Source organism: Cajanus cajan, chromosome 7, assembly GCF_000230855.2.
Source record: "Cajanus cajan strain Asha chromosome 7, NIPB_CcT2T_4, whole genome shotgun sequence".
In the NCBI taxonomy this organism is placed as follows: domain Eukaryota; kingdom Viridiplantae; phylum Streptophyta; class Magnoliopsida; order Fabales; family Fabaceae; genus Cajanus; species Cajanus cajan.
Genome location: NC_138523.1, coordinates 43,872,870 through 43,882,186, shown reverse-complemented (window position 1 = coordinate 43,882,186; position 9,317 = coordinate 43,872,870).

Sequence of the window (9,317 nt, the reverse complement as noted above, 5' to 3'; positions counted from 1 at the left end):
AAGACTAATTAATAATATAATTAACTACGTACCAGCTTTCTCAATGCGTGTGTGTACATGTTGTGAATTAATAGTTAATGAATATGGAATCTGTGGAATTATACACGATCTATATTTTAGTCATTAATTATATCACGTTGTCATTTAAATCGAGTACAACATTCGAAAAAATTAGTGGATTAGTCTAGCTAGTTTGATTAAGTTTTTTTTCTCCCCATCTTTTCGATTCTCTACACAAAGCTATACTTGTCGTTTTGTACATGGTGATAAATTCGTGGTAGAAACAAAAGAAAGTGGAATATATAATAAAAGGCCATTGCTGGCGTCGTAAGTACTTATGTATATCAACATTATTTATTTTTTTAAAACCATATATACATATCAACATTATTTTGAAACATTATCGATATCATAGGTGCCCTCAACCTTGCATAAATCTTTCCATCACTCTTTCTCACAATGGTGCAACAATGGGGACAATGCATATATAAAAGTAATTGTTGGGTATAATAGGTTGGAGTTTCAATTAGAATGCTAGGATGATTTGTAGGAAATTGTGTATTCATATTTAGCAGTATTTTGAAAACAGACTCTGTTTAGTTCGACTGGACAGAGGAGTTTCTTTTCTGATTTATAGGAGAGAGGATATGGTATTCACTTTTCTGTAATCCTGACTTGTATGGGATGGAAATCCGTTTACCTTGTATCCTCTTTCTTATTACATTTATATATACATACATATAACTTGTATCCTAGATCACTTCGATATTATTATTGATTTTGTGTATTAATCATGCATGAAAATGGATTTTTATTTTTGACACCAATGAAAATGGATGTTATTAAAAAGCACAAATCAAGTATCAATATAACACCGTATAATATATAAGAGTAAATGGAAACCCACGTATATATAGTCTAAATTACTTAGGTTGCAATGCTACCCACCAGCTAGGGCAAAAGAAATCTTGTATATATATGATTAATTAGCTGTGTCAAGCAAGTACCGTCCATTAGAAATTCAAGCCAGAGATCAAAGAAATGAGATATTGATTAGGTAAATCCACACTAAATTACAACCATTATTAATTAAAAGTGGACGCGGTTAGGGCTATGAAAGATTATTTAGGTCTTAGGCCGGTTTGATCCAGAAGCCGGAGACTTATTTCCACAGGTCAATTCATTAATTTGAAATAAGGCATGGAAGCAGTGGTGGTGATTTACACTTATATTAACTTCATTGGACATGTACATATATATTGATTTCTTTAATTTTATTCTTACTGGAGACAAAAGTGCAACATCAAGCAAGGTAACCAATTAGGTTTTACATATGAAGATATGCAATATATATATTTTGTCATGCATATATGCTGAAGTCTTGGTTTGGTTAACTCTAGGGTTCAAGTTGGATAAATACGATGGACTGGTTTTGAGCAAATGCATGCATGCCGCGTCTGCGACGGAGTGGGTAAGATTTTCAAATTTTGTTCTAGTTAATTTAAAAATCTTACTCTCACCGTTGGTTCACAAACATCACTTTGAAGACTAATCAAGAATGGATGAAAGGTTTGGAATTGGTTCATTGGTCGAATCTAGCTAAAGATACCCGAAAATTTGTCTGTATCGGGCAATAGATGTTTGGGCAGAAACAAACTATCGTTTAATTTCAAGGATTCAGATTTTGTTGTTGCCGAAGGAGGACGAAACACATACACCTGCTGGTCTACACTGGCCTTTGTCCCTAAGGAATCACATCCTATATGCATTAAAATTACATGCATGGTCACTATAATTTAACTAATCACATATTTAATCATCATATTCTTTTGCCTTATATAAAAATAAAAAAAAAAATCACTACTCCTAATGTATAACAGCTCATCCTTATGTCATTGCTTATGTGAGAGAATTATATTATAATTAACGTTGATCTCTGTATATAGATAGAAATAAATATTCAAGTTAAGCCAATGACAAAAGTGTGTATTATATATATTTGAGATCTATTGTCTAAGCTTTGTTATTAGTCAATTGTTTCAACTAAACTGAACGAAGTGTTCCAAGATTTTAGGATGTGGCTAGTACAACCTTGTCTTTGAGCAACTATATATTAGTGACATTGTTCTGGCGCTAACATGTTATTAGTATTTATTTTGTGCGTTGAAACAAAAATGTAGTAGTTGTAGCAGCCAGCGATGCAAATGAGGCTGACCAAAAAGATGACCATTCACCAATTTCAAAGTAACCTGTTGCTGTGGCCAATGCATATATAATATTATGGTGGCGAGAGAAAAAAAACATGAACTTTGATCATTAATTAGTATATAGTAGAAAGTGATGAGCAAAAAAGGCATAATTTGGGTTAACTGTTTGAGTAGAATGTTGAAATTTTCTTTTTCAACACACATATACATGTTCCATCAACACGGGCATTCTATTGTTGTACGTGAATATAGCTATAGCGCATTACAGCATAAATTATTTCATCGAGAGATAACTACTTGAGTCAAGTTAGTAATCAAGAAGTAACATAATATACACATAATCTTAAATTTAAATTTTAGTGTTGTTGTCGTAAATTTTATAAATAAAAAATTATTTCTTTGAGATGAAAAGGATAAATTACTAGATGTATATGTTTTTTAGTTATTATTAAAATTTATTATTTCGGTATAATAATTTTGAATGAGTTAATAATTTATTTTTCTTTTAGGGAAGAGTGAACTCGATCCCTTTTGTCCTATAGCTGGCTGTCAATATTAAGTCATAGAATAAAGTGCAGAGAGGCTTCAAAATATTGAGAGAAAAGTCTTTGCTTTATTCTCACTTCACTAATCACTAACTAGCTACACTGTGTCTGTGTGGAAGCAGAAAAGCGTTTGATAGAGTTAATCAGGGACAAAAAATAATTACCCCTTTAATCCTTTTTCATCACACCTTCTTGTGGGCCCTCATAATCAATGCTTTATTCCTTCTAATCTCCAACTCAGGTCTTTCAAGTATACATTAATATAAATGCACACACAACACACAAGTGAAGTGAGTATATTATTGAGTAATTAAATTCATATATACACAAAAATAAAATGAATGGATTCAACTCTGCCAATGAATCAGACCCACATTGGTCAATTTCAGAAGCCAGTTCAGCATGGAAATCAATCGCAAAAGGTAAACACTTTCTTCCACAAACGTATATCCTATATCCTAATGTACAGGACAAAATCAAAATCAATTTCTATTTCGTCTAAAAGAAAAACGCTTTACTCTAATTCTTTGGACCGCCCACAATCCTTACCTACCTTCTTTACGTCTCCATCCAAAATACCTTTGAATAATTATTGTGATTCTCATAGTGAAAAGTTCATTCACATCCAATCAAATTCTTCTCAAGGCTTTTGGTGTCTCCAGGTGATACAAAGTTTTCTCCAGTTTTCTAAAACATCATTATGCATAGTGGAATTGTCAATTTGTATTACAGACTATAATTAAGTTCTTTGATCCTATATTCATGCACATCCCTCACACTACTACTGTGACCACACGTGCTACAAGCAAAAACATGGTTGGTATCCTTGTTGGTTTTCACTACCCACCTAATATTATAAATTGTGTTATACAACTAGGGAACTATATATATATATATATATGCGTTTAAAAAGTTTGTCAAAATTAGAACGACACTATAGAAGAGAACAAATTATGATCATGATATTTTTAATGAATTACCCTCCCACTAAGGAAGAGATTCTAGCACCATACCTTTATTTTGAGTAATAAATACAGATATAGCCCTATGTTCCCCTATATATGTGCCATGCATCATTGGTTTCTTGGAGAGTGGAACCTTCCGATATATATATATACATATACACATATAAATAATATAGATCGATGAGCCAAAGTCGAAACCAATCAAGACACGGGACCAAGAATGCATGCATGCAATTTAATTTAATTTTTCTTTTTGGTCATATGCATGCTTAAGCTTTGGAAGCACAAATATATATATATATAGATGATATACAAGGTAGTGGTAGTGTTTGGCCCCCATGCAGACCAAACATGATCTTAACATGATTTGTTATTGCTCTGGGCTGTTTGATTGGACATAAAGGAATTTGTCATTATGAATTGGAATAGCACAGATGGACCATACCATACAATATTATTTCCCCAGTTGATTGTGATGCAACTTCTTCACCCTAGCTACTACATATCACTATACATTTCCCTCATGGATCGAGCAAGGCAGGGACAAGAATATCAAAACAACGGCTGTGGAGAAAAATACCACTTTGCAAAAGTAGAAAGCGGTTTCGACCTTGGATCTGCAAACAAACAAACAAACACGTTCACTCTCCTTCCCTTTGAGTTTGACATCGACATTGACAAGGATGTTTAAGAAAATTTTATTTAGATGTGGCAGATTTTAATCACATAAACTAGATTACCAGTGCCAATTGCAACAACAGTTACAGGCCTTACCTAGGATCGCCATGATATTTATTTTACCAAAACATAGATATTAAAATAGATAAACCTAAACTACAACTCCTAGGTATATAGTAAAAGAAAATTGTTTTAAATGAGAAAGATTATTCAGAAACAATATTAGTGAAACTTTTATAAATCATGATTTAAAGAAACTCATTAATTGGAATCATGTATAATAACAAATGTTACATAAAGTGAAATACAAAAAATGTTATTATAAATATAATATATGTATATATAAATTTATTTGATAAATAGTTACACATAATTTTAGTATTAATTTTAAATAAGATTCAACAATATATATTATATGTCACTATAATTTATATACATACACTTTTTAATAGTACTATATCAACATATAATATATCTTAAGTATAAATAAAAGTAATTTTTAATGATAAATATTTTATTATTAAAGTATGTTAATATATACAAGACAAATTTTTTGAAATGAATAAATTAATTTTGGATTTAAAAAATCGATAAATATGCAAAGCATGTTTTTAATCTCTTATTTTTAAAATGTCAATGTTGGTCCTCCTTTTTTAAATGTGTCAAATTTTATATATATTATAAATTTTGTTAATCTAATTTAACGATGATATCTGATCACGATACATCATTTACATGTATTAACTTAAAGGTCCAAAATAATGTTAATGACTAAGCATAAAATTGAAAATGAGTTGACCTGGGAATCAGTTTAATTCGACTGAATTTAATAATATTTAACTCAAAACTCGAATTGAATTCAACATGAACCTTTCTTTACCAACTCAAACACAACTTGGTTCAACTCATCAAGTTGAATTATAATGAACCAAGAGTTAAATTTTTTTAATCCTATAAATTTTAAAATCTTAATTTATTAATAAAATTTAGATAAAATAATTATTTCTTTTATAGATGATTGTTTTTTAAAAGACAAAATAACTTATTTTATAAGTTATACAAGACTACAAGATATGAGTCAAAAAAGAATATCATAACGGCTAAAGTTTACATAAATAAAAATTATCCCAATTTGCATAAAATGATAAATAAAAAAAACTCAATTCATAAATATGAAACTCAAATATGCGTATTGCATTAGTTAGGAATCTCATATTGAGTAAAATATGAAATTCAATAAGATACTTAAGCATTGAGACTCTCTCATATTTTGAATTGGACTTTTATCGTGTGTTTAAGTGCTAATAATTGGTGATTTAACTGAGAATTGTGCTATGAAAAAGACTTCCTAAAGCTTGATTAATGTGCAAACTAAATACTAATAGATGAGTAAGGATTTCAAAGAGAATTGAATTACTATTGAGTTAATGTCAATAAAGTGAAAGTCGTCATGAACATCAATCCTTAAAAAGGAAAAACAATGTTAGGAATCTCATCAAATTATAAGTAGAATATAAAGTTTAATGTAGTACTTAAGTCTTAAGACTCTCCCACCTAAATGGACTAATCTTTTGGATTTGGTTGTCCTCATATGCTTAATTTTTCACAATTATTAACTTATAACTAAATAATTAATTTGAAGATGTGTTCAAATTTCAATAAGGTAAAAAAATTAGAAAGACATACATTCTATGTGGTTAAAATGCTTTTTTAGTCTCTATAGTTTTATTTTCTTTATCTTTTAGTCATTATAATTTAAAATAAATTTCTTTAATCTATATACTTATCTTTTTTGTTCTTAGTGGAGATCGGTCGTGAGAGACGATCTACTGGACAAGATTGGTGAGTCTTCCTTACTAGGTACGTCATCGGCTGCTCCGAAGTGAGGATGGTACTTGCAAAAGAGACTCCGATACTAAAGTTAGTCTTTGTGGGTGTATGATTCTCGTATATGTAGTGCATGTACATTTAGTGTGAATTAGGGTTTATCTGGGCCTGAGGTTGGTTGTGGGCCGTTCAGATAGTGGGCCTTTGTTTTGGGCGATGTCTTGTAGCGCTCCTTCGATGTCATGCGGGGCTTAGCGCTGAGTTCAAGCTCGGTACTTGGCGCGGATAGTACATTTTTCAATCTTTTTTAACCCCTATAATTTAATATAAAAATTTCTAGTCTCTATACTTATAATTTTTTTTATTTCCCGTAGTCTATGCAATTAATTTTTTTTGTAACATTATTTATTTTGTATTGATGTGATAAAAGTCTTAAATTTTGTCAACATAAAATATATAACATTACAAAAAAAAATTAACAATAAACACTAAAAGAATTAAAAAATTGTAAGTACAAGAAAAAATAAATTAAAACTATATAAGGATTGAAAAAGTAAGTATAGAGACTTAAAAATATAAATTTAAAATTACAAAGACAAAAATAAAATGAATAAAATTATAGTGACTAAAGAAATATATTTTAATAATCGATATTTATATGTTGAGTCCATTTATGAATTAAAAGACACTCAAATTCAATTAATTTATTTATTAAAATTAATTTTAAATTAAATTAAATTTATTTAATTCATAAGTCAAATTTAATAAATTAATTATCAAATTAAATTTTAAACTATTTTTAAGTTAATTAATTCGGTTCATTATTACCCTTAACCAAAATAAATTGAATAGATGAAATTATTAGTGCATATACATGTAGAGATAAAATTTAACATTTAAAAAAAATAATAAATCAAAATTTTAAAAACGAGGACTTAAAAAACATATTTATAGAGATGAAAAAGGTTCTCAACTCATTAATTGTCGCCAAAAATTATAACGGTCGACGTATACATTTTTATACATATAGGTTTCGCTAAAACTAAAAAAGAAAAGAATTATTACTATTTTGTGTTCATTACCCGCCAGTATTATGCACATTAATTTGAAATTGTTACTAAAATTATAACCGGCCTTTTTTGGGAAGAAAGAGTTAGTGTGTTTGGATGAAATTTTAAATGAAGTAATTTTTTTAAAAAATGTTTTGGAGTGAAATATTTTACTTAGATTTTAAAAATTTTAAAATCTAAATATTTGTGTTTAAACTTTCAAGAAAAAAATAAGAATATGAAATTTTTTATATATATTTTTCTTTTTTTTTTTTTGTTTTCTATGTTTTTTTTTGTCTCTCTCTTTTATCTCTCATACTCTATTTTTTTCTTCTTTTCCACCTTTTCTCTCTTTCATTTTTTCTCTCTCCCAATTTCTTTTCATAATTATTGAATATTCAGAATATCAATAATTTTTTAAATTATTAATTTTTAATTATTAAATATTATCTTATATTAGTTTTTAAAATTATTAAATATTTAAAAAGTAGCTAACATTCATTTTCATAAATTTAATCTTTAAATCTCAATATATATATATATATATAATAGATTTTAATCATGATAGAAATCAAATTATCATATCTAAATTAAAAATTTGAAGTTTAAAAAATTTAAATTAACTTATCTAAATAAAATATTTAAAAAATATAAAAATTAAAATTAAAATAATTCAAATTTCAAAAATTTCAAATTTCTTGAAATTCTAAAATCTCTTCACCAAACTCACCATCACAAAACAAAATGAGAAAAAGAAATTGAAAAAGAAGTATAATGGATAAAATTCACACACTCACAATTCAACTTTACCAGCTAATTTAGATAATTTGAGCTGTAAGCATAATTGTTAACTTATATTTTTATAAATTTAATTAAATGCGTTAATAAGAAAATATTATAATATCATCTTATCATAGAATGATGATATTTATTTTAAAATGAATTTATTTCATAAATAACATTATCAAGTAAGTGTTAGATATGTTATGTTTAGAAAAGGAGGTGGGTGCTGGAGGTTAAGTTTTTTTTTTTTTTTTTCGTTTTGTTTTGTGTCTTTTTTTAAGGAGAAGAAGGGTTTAATGTGAGGGAGAAACAATAAAACTAATTGTGCATTACATAATTTTGTTATAATATAAATTTAACAATGAATAGATTATAAATATAATCTATTATAAATTAACAAAGTAAATATCATATTATTAACATAAACAGCGTTTTAAGTAAATAGTATAATTCTGTGTAAAAAGAAAAAGTAAATGGTATAATTACTTATTAATAAAATTCTTATGTTGATAATAGATTATATATATATATATATTGAATATGGCCGCGACACATATGGTAGTTAGAGATATCTAATGGCTTTTTGGGGATTGGACTTTCTGGATTTCCTATAAAAAGCCTATACTAAATTATATATTGCTAATAACTTTATCTGCCTACCATCAAAGGATATGTTAATTTATTGCTTTGTCTAGTTACTCGAGCCTCACTTGGTTTGCAGTAAAAAAAATTGTGTAATTCTGACAAATATTACGTAAATATATTTAAATTAAGTAAGATATATAAGAAAGATATTTAGAATCTGAATTATAGATTACAAATCCATTTTGATCTAATAGAAATTCATTAAGAATTTTTATTTTTATTCTAGACTTCGGATGAATATAAGATTGATAATTAATATGATTAGTGTTATAAAAGAAAGATATAATAAAGAGAATAATTAAGATAATATGAGATAGATAAAAGAATCTGACTTTTGTATTATCTTTGGAAGAGGACTAATCTATTTATAAGTACATGTGGTAACTAAACAATTACACAATAAAGGGAATAATACATAACGGAAATATAAATGGTAATAATTAATAATGAATATTGGCATCCACTAACTAAGCCACTAATTATTATTCATAACACTCTCCTTTGGATATCCAATATTTAGAATGTGCCTCGTTAAAACCTTACTAGGAAAAACCTTATGGGATAAAAACCTAGTGAAGAAAAAAGAGTACATCATTCATAAATATTTATTTCTCCCCC